The sequence below is a fragment of the Phalacrocorax aristotelis genome, chromosome 1, assembly GCF_949628215.1.
Source record: "Phalacrocorax aristotelis chromosome 1, bGulAri2.1, whole genome shotgun sequence".
Lineage (NCBI taxonomy): Eukaryota > Metazoa > Chordata > Aves > Suliformes > Phalacrocoracidae > Phalacrocorax > Phalacrocorax aristotelis.
The window spans coordinates 176,709,615-176,728,383 of NC_134276.1; the positions used below are offsets into that span (position 1 = coordinate 176,709,615).

General features: G+C 43.2%; 1 long non-coding RNA gene across 3 annotated transcripts in view; it reads left to right on the top strand.

Annotated features, from left to right (window-relative positions):
- LOC142065852 (uncharacterized) overlaps window positions 1-18,370 on the top strand; it is a 49,398-nt gene extending 31,028 nt beyond the window's left edge. For 2 of the 3 annotated variants that reach the window (XR_012663643.1, XR_012663602.1), the window contains exon 2: window positions 14,944-18,370. This is a non-coding gene — a long non-coding RNA (uncharacterized LOC142065852). The remainder of the gene's footprint in view (window positions 1-14,943) is intronic. The other variant, XR_012663705.1, reaches the window with a different exon arrangement.
- Window positions 18,371-18,769: the final 399 nt, after the last annotated feature.

Sequence of the window (18,769 nt, forward strand, 5' to 3'; positions counted from 1 at the left end):
CAGGGCATTTCAAAGCCTCCCATCAGCCCCAGAGGGATTTAATTTTAGGATCACCTGAAGTTAAACCACCAGATGAATGGAGTGGGGGAAATGTAGGCTGTTTTCTTATTTAAAAATCCAGACCGTTGCACATATTGTGAGGCTAATTGCAAATGCTGCTTCATTTTCTTAGTTCATTTTTCATAAGGGGAAAAAAATTTGATGTAGCTGCTGTCTCTTTCCTATCATAGCATTAATGTACCAGACTGGGAGATGAGCAATTAATTCCTATCCCTTGTTCCACAACTGTAGTCTGTGTCTCTGAGCAAGTCAGATCACCCCTCCAGCCCTTTGTGTGTTTAGCCTGTGATTTTCAAGAGAACAGTTGGTGCGAGGCAAGTGTTTAAGTCCCCTTTGGGCCTTTGAAACGCTTTCCTGGGGAAAGGACTGCCAATTCCCTGGGCAGGGACTGTGTACTGATATGTTTGCAAGGCTGTGGCACAAAGGGGATCCAGTTTTCACTGGGCCTTCAGGTGTTAGTGCAAGGCTGCGAAGTCATCATGACAATCCTCCTTTTCTGCACTCGAATGGAAATAATAACAGGGATTGACAATGAAAATGGGAAGAGCAGGGGGTAAAAAATGGAGAGGTATGCTGAATGGCGGGAGAGGTTATGAAAGAATAAACCAGGCTGAGAACAGCAAATAGGAAAAAAGGGATTTGCCTGCAGGAAGGAGAGAAAATGAAGCAACAGCAGAATGTGAAAAATAAATTTTAAAAAATAGAAAGAGGGCTATTAACAGGTGGAATAGAGCAGATGAAGCAAAAGGACAATGGAACAGTTCATGAGGGAACAGGGAAAAGAGAGAGTGAAGGGAACAGCGTGTACTGATAGCTGAGCACTCAGGAAAATGCAAATGATGGTGTTTAAGAAATCTTTCTGTGTTGCTTGGAATTAGGATGCTTCTGGCTCTGCCGCAGGATTGAGAGTGAAAGCCAATCTTCTTTGATCTGCTCCAGTGGTGCAGAATGACTCTAAGGGAATGTATCAATTAAGAAAATATTGAAATTGCTCGTACAGCATTTTACATATCTTAGATTCCACTGAAAGCAGGGTACATTGGAAAATAAATGAACCGCGTTACAGGCGCTACAACAATCCACTATCTCTTTGTGGAAAAGGGTAGGAAAAGGTACAATTGTGCATGTTCTGTGGATCTTAATGATGACCACTGTGTTACAAAAATGCTGGGTTTTGGTTGCCAGGACTTGCCTCCCACAGTAGCAGTGTAAAACAGTGCTTCATGAATTTGATAACCTTTTTCCCCATGAAAATGCATGCCAAACTCCTACCAGTTAATTTCCTTAAGGCATGAGCAAAAAGCCAGAACCCATGGTGTGAAATGTCAAATATGGGACAAGATTGGTCATAGGAGGAAAACTGCAATGTTTTCAGGCTGATGATGACACAGACTTTAAAGACAACAGAGAAAGATGTAGAAAAGGAATTTACTTTGTCAGTTATTGGCCCAAGTTTTATGAGCACCTTCAGGTCTGTAAGGCCCCACAACACTTAGTGCAGCACTGGATCTTCTCAATTCTTACACAAGGCATCTTGGCACCCTGGATTTGAGTTAAAGTCTTCTGTTTCTGGTGTACGGATGGGAAAAACAAGAGCTGAAAACCACAGATGCCTAATGGTAAGCTCCTTCTCCTTGTCTGTGCACCTACAGAAGTGCTTCCCACTCTGTGCTGTTACTTAGTTAAATGGAGACACTTCAAAAGGACTTTAAACAAGATTTTCAAAAACAGAAACTTCACTTTCTTTGCCTAAGGCTGCATAAGTCATGACTGGAGATCATTTACCACATGCATCAGGTCTATGGCTACTCTGCTTTCTGGCTTCACCAAACAAGAAATCAGGAGGCTGAGGGAAGACCTTATTGCTCTCTACAACTGCCTGAAAGGAGGTTGTAGCCAGGTGGGTGTCAGTCTCTTCTCCCAAGTAAAAAACAATAGGACAAGAGGAAGTAGCCTCAAGTTGCACCAGGGGAGGTTTAGACTGGGTATTGGGAAAAATTTCTTCAGCAAAATGGTTGCCAGGCACTGGAACTGGTGGAGTCACCATCCCTTGAGGTATTTAAAAGACATGTAGATGTGGCACCTAGGGACATGGTTTAATGGCGGGCTTGGCAGTGTTGGGTTTATGGTTAGACTTGATGATCTTAAAGGTCTTTACCAACCTAAATGATCCTATGATTTAATTTTCCTGCACCTTTGTCCTCTCATGAAGCTGCTGATCCCAGCTTCTGGCATTCATATGGGCTATAACGAGCACCATGTATAACGTAGAGCATTAGGACAGTCAGGAGCAGAGAGAAGCATTGATGTTATGAGTCTTGTACTATGACTGCAGCCTGTCATAGCTGGGCCTCTGCATCTAGCCACATACACACTCACTTGCATTTTCCTGGCACTGTATGGAGTGGGAAGATCTTGTCAAATCACTTGATTAATATTTCCTTCATCTTCGAGGGAGATAAGAAAAGGAGGTGAGCATCTGGGTGTTCTTCCTTTTTTTACCATAGTCAAGTAACGATTGTAGATACATTTTTTTATTATGTGATTTTTGCCTGATTCAAAAATGAATAGAAATGAACATCAGGTGATGTAATATGCAGTAGCGTATCCAGATTTATTCTGCTGTGGAAATAAAATAGGGAAATAACACTCTCAGGGCAATGCGTTATCAGTTTTCAAAATTCCCATGAGGAAATTATGTAAATCTCTATTCAGTCAAAGTCAACAGACTTGTAGGAGAGTCAAACAAGGGTAATTCCAGATGAATCAAACAAGGGTAATATATGAGTACTGTGGCTGGAGAAACAGTCTGTCTGCCTTCCTGGTTGCATGCATTGTGTATTGGACTTGCAGAGGCAGTTTAGAGCAAGGGGAGGAAGAGCTGCACAGATAACCAGTACAGCTGGGAAACAGTTCCAGAAAGCTGGAAAAGCACTGTGGTTATTTTTAGTTATGAACTAGAATTTCTGTATTTTTAACTATACATTTGTTAGTGAAATGCCATTTTAGTCCAAAAATGAAAATAACTTTTTTTTAAAAAATGTAAAAATGTGAGAAGTTGAGGAGCATTTAGAGGGGCTACTGTGTCATGATTTTACTTTTGTAAACCAAAATAATTTGACGAAATAAAAGTCATTAAGTGTATGTGTGTACCCAAACTGGTGGGTTTTGTAGAAAGAAAAGGTTTCAGTCAAAACCTCCCTCCAGCACAGCAGATGGTTTATCAATAGAAAGGGTGTTTGCATGCCTGGCTGGAAGTTATGAAAGGGATTCATAGGGCACAGGAAGGAAACTGCAGAGAGAGGTTTCTCAACAGCCCATTGAGAGCAGTGACCCAACATGGGCTGGAGAAAGATGTAAACAAGCGACAACAATAAAGCTGAGGATTAGGATCTTTTGGCCCATCCATTTTCTGTAGGTGAATGAAAGAGCTGAGCAGCTTTGCTCAGAGTTAGCCACCTGTTTACTCAGCATTGCAGAAGGCAGCCAGATTTTCAGCATTGATTAGATAACCAGAAATGTGGCCAACACCTAACTGCAAGCTAATGTCATGTTGCCAGGGTGCAGTGTGGGACTCCTCTCAAAAAAGGGTCACCGCCATCAGTGGTGGCCTACATTCCTGTGTGAAATGTTCCTCCATCCCTCCCTGTAGTCTCTCAGCTCCGGGCCACGGGTCCCTCCATGTATGTCCACAGTGTGTGGTGGACAGTTCCTTCTGCTCTTCAGGTTATTGTCTCAGACCAAGCCTCTCTCACCACCATGGTTTCTAAGGAGCTCTCCTTTCTCAAGTCATTTCTTCTAGTGGCAAATGGTGGCCAGCTGGTCACCCCACTGTATTAACTGGTGAGACGGTATGAATGGGATCACCTTTCACTTTAGCGATGCTCGCTAAAAACACTGCCTTCTTGTGCTTTCTGCTCAGGAGAGAACAACTCCCCCTCCTGGACCCAAAGCCAAAGTTGCAGGGGAAGGAGCCACTTTGGTCCTACTCATGCTGCCTGCAATGAAGAAGCAAGAGGCATCATCATACACTGCAAAAGCTTTCTGGCTTGTATTTGCACATTCATTCACACGGACTTTCATTCCTTTATTTTATTTATAGGTACCCAGGCTTGGGAATATTGGCTTAAATGAGGCAAATGGTAACAGTTGAATCTAAATCCCAACACCTGCTCTTGTAAGCTGTAGCTGTCATCTCTCTTCAGCTGTTCTCCATCCTCCTTCACAACGGGTCTGTCCATTGTAATCAACACACTAATTCTCATTGGCTTCATTGGCCAGGATCAATCTCCCTAGCAAAATCTCAGGGTAGGAAAGCTCCATCACTGACCTTAGGGGCATAGGCAAAACATTAATGTTTGTGCATAGTGTTGGGCATTATTGCACAATGTTTGCTTTTTTATCTTCTCTTGTTTCACTGCAGGTGGAGGTGTGGCCAACATCTCCTAAAGGAGGGGCATGTGCCCTTGTAATATTTTACTTGAGCCTCTTGTATCCATAGGAAGGAATGACCTTTCAACAATGTCTCTCGTCTAGTCTCATTCTCATGGTCAATGAATCACACCACAAGCTTTGATCGACTGAGTGTGAAAATTACACCATAAGGTCATCTGTCTCTTTGAAAAAGCAGCTGTTCCATTTTTTATGTCTAATTGAGTTTGTCCTGCTGAAAAGGACATGGAGTTTCTTTCATATTTCAAAGCAATGAGTTCTTTGCATAATTTCAGTGAATTTTGGGCAGAAAAGGGGCTGCTTCTGCTTATTGCTGCTTCATTCTCAGAGGAAATTTAGCAGGCTGATTTCATTATTGATGAAATGTAACTCACACCAGGCTGCTTAACAGCATTCCTGCACCAACATGATGCGTGGTGCTGAGGGTGCTCTATATTTCACCTATTGCTGTCAGGTTGGTGTTAGCTGGGACTGCTGCAGAGGCAGCATTTAAATTCCCCTGGAGTAAAGAGCACCTGTACAAGAGACAATTCTCCCGTTCCTGTTTGGCTGACTAAACAGCAAACTGGCGCCTAGTTCTCACATTTCCCTGTGTTATCATTCTGGGGAAAATGAAGGAGAAAGAAATGTAAACAGGATTTAAAAAACCCCACAACAGAAAACCACCAAAAAAATATACAACCAAAAAGCCAATCCCCCTCCAAAATTAAAGAGCTGCCAGAAGGCCCTCTCCTTCCCTACATGTTAGGCACAGCCTTGAGCATCCAATTTATAGCAGGGAATAACCAAAGCTGAATCACAGCAACTTCTGACCACTCTGCCTATACTTAGCCAAGTACATAGAAAGAAGTGGTGTCAAGGCAAGGTTAAGTCTGTGACTCAAGCCATTTTGAGATAGGAAAGCATAACTGTTTCTCCTAGAGTCATAAAAGCAAAACAAGGTCAAATCTAGGAAACTTTTATTTAGCTTATTAAATGAAAGCAATACGGACTATGTCAAAGCACTGGCTGCAGCTAATCATCCTCAGTTCCCATGATTCGTATGCAAGGCTTCGGCCAGGTGAAACGACCCCGTGTGCAGACTAGAAAGTGGACAGCCCCTTGAGTAGAGAAGTACAGGTTTATGTCTATGTGTGCAATAGTATTGTGCCTACCCAGAAAAAGCCCTGTTATTGAGAGCAACCATTTTCTCAGTCACTAACGGTCAACCATTCTGGTTTGCACTATGATTTAGCAGTGAGGAACATGAGGGAGACCACTGTGGAGCCAGTCCTACTGAAAGAAGAGACGACAGGTCCCTATCAACATTCCATCTAGCCCCATTCTGCTTCCAGCAGTGGCCAGGTCTGGATGCCTAGGAAGAAGCACAAGCAACTGGATAAATGATCTTTTCCCTGTCCATTTTTTTTTTTTTCAAAAAAGGGGGCATTACAAACTGTTTGAACCATCAGTTTTTAACAGCCACATTTGCTCCAGTAGCAACTTCATTGTTAAAATAATTTAGTTGATGATCTCTCCCTTACTGCTTTTTCCAGCAAATCTCCCAGCTTCAGTGAGGGGGCAGTTCAGAGCCCAATTTATTTAGAGACCTCTGGAGATGAAAAGTGCAAGATCTACTGCTGTTTTATACTGTTATAATAAAACCATACTGTTTTATTATTGTCCTTAGTTTAGATACTTTGTCTGTGCTCAGGTATCATGCAAGTATGAGGTTGTTTCAGGGAAGCGAATAGGCCTTTACCCACACCATCACTAATGGACTCTGTAGAAATTTTCTAGAAGGATTGATTGTCATTGCTGGGTATTTTTTGCTAAAAACATCTGAACTCTCTTCCCAAGTCACTGCGTTCTTGGGTAGCTGGTGAGCTCTGATGTTCATTAATAGTGAAAACTATCCTGAGCTTTAATCAAAGGTCCATTAACTCACATCCTGTTGTTTGGCTCTATGATTGCAAAACTAAAATGACTGAACACAATGTGGTAACATAAATGGTTTTGTAGCACTGATGCCAACTGTTCTTGGCATAAAATGAGTTGACTCATCTTGAAAATAGGCCTCTGTTACTTAAAACTGGGGCAGAATGCAAATGCCTGCCTTGCTGACCATCACCGACATTGTTACTGGTGTTATCTGTGGACCACTGCTGGACACTCTCAGAAGGGATCTGCAAAGGATGTGTCCCGTTAAGCTGATGTATTACAGTAAGATGAAATCACTTGTATGATCTGATAAACCAGTAGACTACGAGTAAACCTAATGCAGACTACGAGTGTTTTTGGAGGTCTGGCTGTGTAAACAATCTGTCTGAGCTGAGCTCATTCTTCCTGGCTAGAAAAATACTCCGTACCCATTTTGCTGGTTCCTTGGGGATATGCACTGCATTATCCTAACCTTGAAAATAACAGGTGTGAGGAGATAGAAAGTATGTAAGGGAGAAGAAGGGCAGTTTGTATGGGGAAAAGGATTACTAATGAAAGATGTCCTCCTGAAAAGGCTTGCTCTGGACACTGGATACATGGTTTTTCATGTCTTTGTAATCTTAGCTAAGTTACACTATGTGAGAGAATAGATTTACATTTTCCCACCCGTTTTTATGCAAAGAGGGTGGTAGCTATTCAGTTTTTGACTGATTTTCCTTCATTATTCACAAATGCTTCACAAAAGCCTACACATGTAAGATGATAACACAGAAGGTCTGTAATTAAACCTGCGCTAACTGCTGGGTTGAGCGGGATATGGCATGCATTACCTACCCATGCATGGAAGTCATGCAAAACCTATTCCAGAGGTGGACAGCATCACTGTCTTTCATAGCAAAGGTATACTTCTTAACACATGTAATTATTCTGATTAATACAATCCTAAGTGAGAAGCAAGGGAGTTGGAAATTACTCCATAGTTATTCTGCAGCGTTGTTATTCTGTAGACTTGCACCTAAAGCACTGTCTTCAACATTGGAAAAGATGCAGTCTTCATCATGACCAAATCTTTCTGACACTGTCTAAAAATCCATTATCCTGCATAATAATAAAGAGAGTACTAATAGTAGACAAATTCCTGATTCTGTTGGAGATATTTAAAGGAAAGGAAAAGAAAAAGAGAAAGAAAAAGAAAAAGAGAAAGAAAAAGAAAAAGGAAAAGAAAAAGAAAAAGAAAAAGAAAAAATAAGAAAAAATAAGAAAAAAGAAAAAGAGAAAGAAAAAAAAGAAAAACAAATAATCTGGTAAGGATCCAAATATAATCTGGTTAAAACAGGAATTCTCTTCCTCACCCTAGACCTCTCCTAGATTCAGGGCAGCCTTTTGCCACAACCTGGAACTAGGATGACTCAGTAAATCTTTGCTAGCCTTTCCTTCCTTCCTTCCTTTCCCCCTGGCTCCATCCTCCCAGTATGAGGAAGCCTTAGTAGCACTGGCTTGATGCAAACTGTTCTTCACATAAAATGCCTGAGACTGGGAAGTGGCAAACAGCTGGGCAGTCATGCCTCTGGCTGGAGTAATCGTGTGCTGAAGTACCTCAGATGACAAGTGACTGCCTTTAAAGGACCTAGTTTCCTAGATAGTTTGTGTTAGTGTTCCTCATTCAGCTGGCAATACAGGCTGAGGTTGTTGGATGAGTCCCACAGGAGCTGGGGTGTTGCTCTCCCCACTCATTCTGGGAAACCCTGCTGCTTGGGCCTTTTGAACTCATTTTTTGTGCATTGCCATGTGCTCTTGGAGCCATACCTGTATTGTGGACCCTTTTGAACAGTGGCTGGGGCAGACTGAACCCAGCAGCTCAGGATGATCTTTCAGTCTCCCCTTTCCACTGTGCAAAAGTGACTGCGGCAGCAAACAAGGAAAGGGATGGAGAGCAGAAAAGAGGACTGCAGATGCCAGGATGTTGGGTGATCTCCCTGGCTTATTCGTCCTTTCATGGCAATTAATAGAAAGAATTTTTGGCTTCTGACTCACACTCACAGCTAGTGAGACTAAGCATGTTGGTTTTTTAAAATTGGATGCTAGATTGTGCTTTTACGCTCATGGCATCCCACTGCCTGGAGATTTGGCAGGTACAATTCTGCAGCGGTGACCCAGGACAGGCAAGAATTTCTTGTCTAATAAAGAGGAGAGTTTTGAACATGGATATTTATACTGCATGCCATCACACAAATGGCATGGCTGGGCAATGTGAGCATAGTTATATAAACTGGAGAATTTATTCTAATTCAGGACAGAGCCCAGGCAGCTTTTCACCAGGGCTGCAGAACAGCCAACCACAGCTGCCTTGGTAAGGCCAGTGCCCCTCTGTCCCCATCAGCCCTCCCACCTGAAATGTACACTGGGATTCAGCATGGGTCCTCTTGGAAGAGGCCTCCTGCACTGTGGTTGGGAGACTCCTGAAGGGTGCAGAGTACCCTGTCCCTGGCAAATGTGTGAATAAAGTCATCCTCCTGGTGCAGAAGTGTTTTGGGAGTGCAAGTGCAGCTTGCCAGATGATTCAGTGGTGTTGACACACCATGGCGGCAGGTTAAGATGGATTGCCGTAGCTGTTTGCCCCATATTTCTTCAGGGAGTCATGTCCCTAAAGCAGGGGTGACAGGAAGGCTCATGAGTCAGCTCCTAAACCACCAGAGCCTGCAGCCCAGCATGTTATGGGAAGCTGCCATTGACCTGGGGTCATGTTGTTAAGCCATAGTGTAAACTGCAGCTGCTTAGGAGCTGATTCACATCCCTTTCATCTCTTTCTGCTGAAACCTTCAAGGATACTTTCAGTGTCCTTGCTTCATCTGCCATTGCTTGTGGGTCAACCTGAAACCAGAAAAGAAGTTCTCTCACAGAAGCAGGAGAGGGTGCTCCAGTTCACCCACTTGAGCAAAGGTATTTCCTTTCCTTGGTCTAATTGTCCTTATGACTGTCAGTCTGGCTGCTGGGTTATGACCTAAAATCTAGGCCAATGGAAGAGCTTTGAAGTTCTGTGTGCTTTAGAAAGAGCCTTTCTATTAAATAGAAACATAACAGATGTCCAGTCAATTCTTTGAAATTACAGCCCAAGACTTGCTTTTGCTGGGCATTTCTTTGGGCCTTGAGGGATGGTCCTAGAGAAAAGAAATGGCCTGATTCTCTTCAAACACAATAAATTTCAAGTCATTGTGGTGTAGTGGGGAGAACCAAACCCAACATTTTTTCTTTATTTTTGATTTTACAATAGTATTCAAAGACCTCAGCTGACAAGGCCACCGCAAAAGTACATAGTAGGAACCTGTCTCTCTTGTGAAGACCTTCAAGCTGACAGTCAATGGGAGCATTAATATTTCATATTAATGAAATTCTGCAGAGGGAGGTAACTGAAGCACACAGAGGAGGGAATTACCGAACCTCATATGAGCTACCTAGTTTAGCTAGTCAAAGAAATCGGCATTTTGTGATGATGACTTATTTGAATTTTACACCAATGTTGAAGACCAGTGTTTGTGCCTCTTCATTGACAGAGGATGAAGGCCAGCTTGACTGGCATAGACCAGGAGCCTAATGTTTAGGTGGATAAGTTTAAGTGAGAGTGAGACTTCTCTCCATTTTTCACTGCAGTAGGGTTAAGAGTTGTCACTGGAACAGTCTCAAAGGACATAATGTACTCCTGCTCTGTCATCTGTTAGCACTTGGTTCCTTCAGTAGCCTTTGCATAGTGTTCAGGTGCTTCCAAGAAAACATTTTTGTCCTGTTCATCAAACGAAACACCAGAAAAATTTAATTATGTGCCTCAGTATTAGGAAAGCTTTTGACATTATCTTACACCACAGGCCAGTGAAATTTTGTCCAGATGAATCTATGGTAAGAGGGGAACGAGAATACCTTAGACAGGGGAAGTTAGGTGGTAGTCACTAGTGGTCTACTCTCTAACTGAAGACTGCATTGTGTGAGATGTGACAAGGGTCCATCCTAGTGATCTGGATGATGGAATAGACTGCAAATTTATTCAGTCTTCAGGAGATGAAGGCCTGGAGGGGCTGTAACCACACTGGCAAGATGAGCGCAATTTCAAGGGATTATGACAAATCGGAGGAATAGTCTTAAATAGCTAGTATGGAGTTCAATGAGGACATAAGCTTAGGAAAAATCTGTTGCAGGATAGGAAACAAAAATGCAGGCATCAGTTCTGCTGAAAAACATGTGAGGGGGTTTATGATGCATCACAAATTGAAATAAATGCCATACTGATGAGAAAAAAGCAATCATCAAGTGAGGACACTTAAATGGGAGGTTTTTAATGTAAAACAGCTAATACAGTTTTTCCAACTTCACTAGAGTACTCTGTTGTATACCACCCCAGAATAGAGATGGAGGGACCCTAAGGGAAAGCAACAAAGATACCTTAGAAAACATAACCCATAAAGAAATTCGAAAGAACTGGGACTGCCTGGTCCAGAGGAGGAAAATATGAAGGAAATGTAGGCTGCAGTCTTCAAATATGGTGGTTGATTTCCTCCCCCCACCCATATTCTGCCTTAGGTGAACAAGGAACAAGAAGATGAGATTACAGTAGAGGAAATAGAGCATAGATGTTTGGGCTGCAACAGTAGCAGAGCAATGGAGTACTTCAAGAGACTGACTAGTTTTACTGGCAATTTTTAATAACAAGACCTTTTCAACCCTATTTTCTAGGAATCTGTGGTCTCATCCACTTTATGGTGAACCAGCATACATGGTCAAGTGCCTGGAATAATAATTAGAAAACAACAATTTATTAGGAATGGCAGCTCTTCTTGCTAGCCACTCCAATCTTTTGCCAGAATTTATATCCCTATTCTCCCACTCCCACATTCTTCCTTAGTTGCCAGAAGGAGTGATTCACCCCAGCTCGCAGCCTGCATTTTAGCTTAAAGTGGTTAAACAGCTGCTCATGCTATCCATGCGCACACACTGGCCTTGGAGACGTGTTGGCAGAGCACTTGGCGGGCAGTGCAGCCCCTTTCCTTCGTAGGGCTCAACTTCTCCAGGATCATTTCATCATCTCTTCAAGCAAAATAAAAGCAGTTTTGGGGGGTGGGGCCAAGGGGTGGTTTTTCTAATCTCTCTTTGCTCAATGTAAGCGGCATCTTTATGAGGACAGCGAAGTACTACCAGCTGGAGAATTAATTTAGAAAATTTCCTTTTATGGAAGATCTCTTTTTCTAACACTACCAAAGAGAAGCTTTTAAAAAACGGCACTAATTTGAAAAGCTTACTGTTTCCTTTCAGGCTGTGGATTCAGTCTAAATAAAATGCATCTTCCCATTGCAGCACAGACATTTTCAAGTGCACTGACAGCAACAGGGAGATTTTGGTTATCAGTGAATCTGTCTGTATTTTATTCGCCTAACAAAATAATTTTGTTGTTCAACATTAAACATCCGTATCAGATGGGAAGAATCTGATTCTCCTCATTGGGGACAGATCCAGCTGTGCTGGTGGATGGAAGAAAGGGGGAAGGGAGAAACTGGGTGAGATGTGTGCCTGAATGGCCACAGCTACACCGTGCAGCAGAGGGGGTCTGCGCAGGCTGCAGTAGCGATGCTAATGTGAGAAGTGGAGAATCCAACCACCTTTGTTCCCTCCCGCTTTAGTACATATGTACCTGGTCGGTCCATGCAAGCCTTCAGACAACTGTCCTGCTACTCACACACGGTAATGCAGCTCACCCTGTGCACTCCTGTGCGGATGTAGGAGTCCTGTTTCAAAAGACAAGACACTAATTAGATTTTATTCTGGATTCTCATTTTGCCAAGCTTGAGAGGTTTGCTTTGGAGTTTTCTTCGGGTGTCTTAATGCCAAACCACTTCAGCCTGTATTTTCCCTTTACTTTATGTCCTTACTTGTTTTTGCTGTTTAAGCTGGCCTTTCCACAAACTTTGCTGGTTTGGGACCTAGTGACAATTTTAGGAGGTGTTTAGCACCCAGAAGTCCAGCTGAAGTCAGCTGTAACTGAGTGGAGCAGAAACTGGGGCTAATCTATACAAGAAGTTCACGGACTGTGTCAGGTCCGATCCCCACTGCATCCTCAATGCCCCGTGTCTCTCCAGCCCTAAGTGCTGCTGTCACCTCCTTCCTAGTTCATAGAAGATCTGGATTCAGACAGACAAAACATTTCCTTCTGACTGGTCCAGAATGATTTCTTGGGGGCTGGCAACATAGTGGACACAACTATCTGCTAAGCCTCAGGCTGATATTGTAGACATTTTCAACTAAAGCAACAACCTGTTTCAGAGGATCACTTGAGTGTTGGGGTTGGACTCATTTAATCAGTGCAGAGGATCAGTGCCCCATTTCCATTCTCCTAAGGAAGGTTTTTTGCTCTTTTCACATTATGTCAACAAACCATGAACCTGTCAAATTCTGCTGCTTCACCATAATTAATGCGTAGGCATGAGAAATGATCTGCAGAGTCAAAGGCAGAGATGTGGCTCCATAAATACATTTGTCAAACTGACCTCAAGCTGGCAGGGAGCATCAGTGCCAAAAAATATTTAGCAGGTGCCAGCATGCCAGTCACTTGTGGTATGCACTATGTTTCTTTAGCAAGTAGATGGCTCTATGTGCTGTTTTAATATCTGTGGACACTTCTCATGTGCTTCTATTTATTTACCATGGTATTTTGACTGATGCTATGCAGAGCTGCGTTTGACAGCCAGGCACCTCACAAACCTGTTCTCTCTCCCGTTTCTTACTTGTGCCCCAACTGCAATGTTTGTACTTTTTTTCTTTTTCCAAGTGATTGGAATCCACTCAAACTTCAGAGAATTGAACATGTGACATAAAGAGGATTCAGGTCATGATGAAAGGCAGGGTACAAATGAGTGAACAAACAAGCCCATCCAGCCAGATCTGATGGAGACAGCTCAGGGAGAAAAAAAGTCAGTGAATAGTCAGGATAAGAAACACATGAATGTGGTGGTTTGACCTTGGCTGGATGCCAGGTACCCACCAAAACCCTCCCTTCCTCAAATCACTCCCCTCCTCAGTATCACTCAATATTACTTCCCTCCTCAAATGGTGAGGGAAGAGAAAATATAATGAAAGGTTCGTGGACAGGGAGACATCACTCACCAATTGCCATCACGGGCAAAACAGACTCAGCTTGGGGAAATCAATTTAATTTATCAAAACAGAGTATGACAAAATAAAACCAAATCTTAAAACACCTTCTCCCCACCCCTCCCTTCTTCCCAGGCTCAACTTTGCTTCCAAATTCTCTACCCTCTCCCTGCCCATGGCACAGGGGGATGGGGAATGGGGGTCGCGGTCAGTCCATCACACGTTGTCTCTGCCACTCCTTCCTCCTCAGGTGGAGGACTCCTCACACTCTTCCCTCACACTCTTCCCATGCTCCAGCGTGGGGTCCCTTCCACAGGAGTCAGTGGGAGTCAGTGCTCCACAAACTTCTCCAACACGGGGCCTTCCCACGGGCTGCAGTTCGTCACAAACTGCTCCAGTGTGGGTGCCTTCCATGGGGCGCAGTCCTTCAGGAACAGACTGCTCCAGTGTGGGTTCCCTTCTATGGGGTCACACGTCTTGCCAGCAAACCTGCTCCAGCCTGGGCTCCTCTCTCCATGGGGCCACAGGCCCTGCCAGGAGCCTGCTCCAGCGTGGGCTTCCCATAGGGTCACAGCCTCCTTCGGGCACATCCACCTGCTGCAGAGTGGGGCTCTCCATGGGCTGCAGGTGCATATCTGCTCCACTGTGAACCCCCACAATGAAGGATAATTGGTTGCAGCAATACATCTTCTAATGTGTATAAAAATAATTCTTGATTGTGAGGGGGAAGCTTGATTAAATGGCCAGGGAAAAGAAAAAAGAAATTAAGACTATTTAGTGAGAAACACAAAGCCATGCATGTGAGGCTTGCTTACCAGTATTCTTTATATGTCAGCATCTTTATTTAAGCAAGTTGGTTGTGTTTCACTGGTTTTTCAGCTTGGAAGGAGAAGGACAGAGAGGTATTAAAGCACAAGACGGTTGGGATAAGAAAAGGGGTGTGGAGCCTGCAGAACACACTGAGTACACTTAAGCCTCTAAAGGCTTCACACATGTATTTTGAGATACATATAAAAGGTTTGGTGTTTGGGGTTTTTCTGGTGTTAGCACCAGTAACTTGCTGGTCTTCCTGAAAAGCCTAAAGGGTTTTTGGCACCTATTAATAGGTTTGCTGCTATTGTGAAGGAGAAAAAGGGCAGGAGACCCAGCAAGCTAATGGCAGCAAGCCAGTCCTGGAGCCAAAGCAAAGGAAAAGGCATGAAAAGCCATAAAAGCAGATGATTGTAGCCAACCCCAATTCCAGCTCATCTTAAATGTCCACAAGGTGCTTCCCAGGAGTTTAATGTTTAGAGTGACTGAGGCTGAAATTCACTGAGCACTTTAACCTCGTGTAAGATGACATTCTTGCTGAAAAAAATTTGGTTTTGTGCTTATTGGCAGATGCAATTTCCTTCCTCATGTGCAGTTAGCAAGAATGGAAAAGTGGGAACAGAAGAGGAATATCTGGAAAACATGAAAGGTACTCTGTTCAAAATCAGCTTGGGAATGAGAAAACTGCTTCTTCTACATGTCTGTCACCCAATAGAAATGGAGCAAAAGGTCTGGCTTGCCAAATTTTATTTACTTTTTAATTCTACAATTGTTTGAAAGAAGCTTTCTTTGCAGTTTCCCTGTATGAAAAGAGCTACGCAGTCTTGTGCCACTGGATCTCTAACTGGAGTCAATAGTCCTCACAGAAATAAAGCTGAAGGAAGGAACGAATGAGTGTGATTGCAACAAACTGGCAAAAAACAGAAGAGTGGAGTTCTTATTGTTGCTTAGACCAGATCACAGAAGCCTGGCTTACATCAGCTCTCTGCTCCTGGCTGCATCTCACTCACCCTCACCTCCTCCCCCTCTCCTGCAGCAACAAAACCATCTCTGGAGCTACGAGAACAGCACATATAGGGAAGATCTATCAGAAACCCCACCCAAGCTGTCATGGATGAATGTCAGCTGGATACGATTGGTCACAGTCAATGAAAATGCATGGAAGGTAATTTAACCAGTTCATGGAGAGCAGTAAAGAACAAAGCTTTCCCTCCTACAAGTGACATGCATAAAAAGTCTTTGGAGCCAGGCCATTCCCCTCTGCATCATGTGGCTGCAGGGGCAAGACTCCCCTTCTCCCACTTCTACCTTCACACTCACTCCTGCTGGTCTGTATTTCCTCTGGTTGGCAGCACAGCACTGCTGGGATTTGGAGGGGGTACACACCAGGCTTCGGCAGCGGGGGGTGCACATCACCACGTTGGGAGAACATGAATTCAGGCTTCCCGCTCCCTGCCCAAATCCCCTTGCCAGCAGGATGCTGTGCAAAACTTGACCACGAGACCTTCTGCCCATCACTTGCTTGGAAGAAAACCAGAAATGCTTGTGGCATCTTGGGCCTAGATGCTTTTTGGGAGGTTTTCCCAGGCTGCTGCTGTAATACTCTCATACCTGCAACCCACCTAACCTACTTGCAAGTGCTCTTTGGATCCTGTCCTTATTATCCGCATGGCTTTTATCACATCAGTGGTCTTATGCCCACTAAGCTTTGTCTTTTGTGAACATGTAAGATACAGAAGACATTTTTACAGAGTATAATTAGTGTCATCCATGCCAGCAACTGCAGTGGCATAATTACTGTAATAAAAATCCCATACTTGCTTCTAATTTGAATATTGCCTAATCTCTGACTTTAAAATAGCATATTATGACATTTGGAGCACAAATCACAATTTTTAAACATAGTGGTCTTCACAATTAGCATTTATAAAGTGTTTCTACACACTCACTGTTTTCGACCTACTCTGAAGGCTGCCTGAGAGCTGCATATTTCACTGTCAACAGTTCTGGAGAAAATGTGCTCCTTTATTTCTAAACCTGTCTGCTTCAGAAAGTTGGCATGTGGAATCCGGTGACTGTTTCACAGATGTGGAGCAGGACCTCCCCATCAGCCACCGGATCTGACCAGATGAAATTCATAACATCTGCTGTTCCTAGTCAGACACAGCTTTCTGTTATTCCAGCTGTTGCTGAGCATGCATTAAGCAGTTCCAATTAGTTAAAGCTCCTCCTAATGTTACAGCAGCTTGTTTTTTGCTACAACTGAAGAAATATTTTTCAAACCTTAAGGATTTATTTGTAGCTGTGGTGTTGATACACCCTCTAATGGGCTTTCAGGTTTTAGGCCAAAACACCAGAAGCCACCAACTTCCAATAAGAATAACAAATTGCATAACATCGTCCCTTTCCAGAATTCAAATAGTGCAAGCAGTGAATTCCTTCTTCTGCACTTAGGAAGAATGAATAATGGAAGGATTAAGATTGGAAACAGGCTGCCATAAATTAAGACAGAGAAATCCAAACCTTTTGCCCTGGGATCTATTAGATAATGCTGTTTATTATTGGCTACTTTTAGCTGATGCATCTTGTGCTTCAGATACATCCAGTTCCTACCATCACTCATCGTTGCAATGCACATGCAGGGCTCATTTTAGCCACGCTGCGGTACTTTAATTCAGGCGGCTGCGGATTGGTGTGGGTTTAAAGCAAAGATGACTGCTGGATCAGACCTTTTCAGCGAGGTATCCCCAGCTCTAATTCAGCGTGACACTCCCGCCCAGCACTTCACGGGGCTGCGGAGCTCTGCAGAGAACACCTCCTGGAGGCTTTGCTGGTTAGAACCTGTGGCCAGCAGCACCATAAAAACCATGCCTCTGATTTACAGGAACATGAAGACTTTTAATAAGGTCATTTTTTCTTGTTAGCGTCTCTGTCAAGAGAATGAGGCATCATATTTTAATAGCCAATATATTTTGTTAATTATGGCATTTCATTATTTTTCTTTGACCTTGTCAACAGTCAGCATTCTGGTCATGTATATATATTAAATGCGTTAATGTCCCTCTTTCTAATGATTCAAGCTGTCAAGCTGGGGTTGAATAGTCAGGCAATGGCTCTGTGGAATAATGAAAAGATCAAAGCAGTGCCATGAACTTCCCCAGTTCGTGGAGTATATGAGGCATTCACTTTCCAATATTTCATTCCTGTGACAACAGCTGGAGGAGGGCACCAGCCTCCTCTCTGCACAGAGACCTGCACAAATGGCAGCAGAGTAAGCTCAAGCAGTTGTCACTGGCACTGCAACAAACAAAAGCAGCCAGCAATAAATGGCACAGAGGCATAAGGTTGGAGGATATTGCCTTCTGTGCATTGTCAGGGAAAAGGGAACACTCCCCCTGATGTGGGAGAGCGCTGAGAGCCATGCAGGGATCTCTTACAACACAGCTGCAGGTCTAAAATAGTTTTGCTACAGTCACTTATCTTGTGCCCCTCTTCCTTTCTGTGTCCAGATCCTCGCCTCCTTTGTCGACACCTGAAGCAAAGAAAATCCCTGAGAAGTCTTAATGCTGTTGTCCTTTTTTATTTTTTTTAATAGTACTTCTCTGAAAGTGCACTGGTTTGTGCACTTTTTGTTTGAGAATATTTTCTCCCAATGATTCTTCATCTCCCTTATTTTTATTTTTTATATTCATCTCCCTTATTATTTTCCTAGGTTTCTTAACCTAGGAAAATCAGTACCCCTTTGACAAAGTCTGAAGTTGTAGCTACTTGTCAATAATTTGTCATTTGATCCTTTGGTCAGTACGGCTCATTATCTGTGTGGGAGAGGTGGTATCTTCTGCCTTGTGTGAGTTACTAAGGGGAAAAAAGCCAAACACATCTAGCATCTGTTACGGTTTTCTTTCCAAATGTTTGGGATTCTAAATAGCTATCAGCACACATATTTTTCTGCATTTTTTTAGCAAGTATAAACAGGAAAATAAACACATAAACCTGACTGTTGGGCTCACTTACTGCAGTCTTGCCGAGCTAATTAAAAACGGAACAATGCAATGATAATGTTAAGGTTATAATTAAGCCAGAATCTATAAATCAATGGGTTCAAATTATCCAGCCACTAAATTAATCAAGCATGTAATGAAATCAAATCATGAAGTTAACACTAGAAGCAATGGGGTTGTATTAATTTGTCTTCAGAGCGTTTAAGGTGGAGCCAGCTTCCTTTCAGAGCAAGCCCACCAGCAGCAACAGCCCATAAGGTGGGTGCCCTGAGCCCACTCACAGAGAATAACCATTGACATGACACACCCTTGGCAACCCAGCATTTGCACCAGTTTCCTTAGACTCTGGTGGGGGGGAAGATACCCAGTTTGTGACAACCCCACATTGCTTTGCA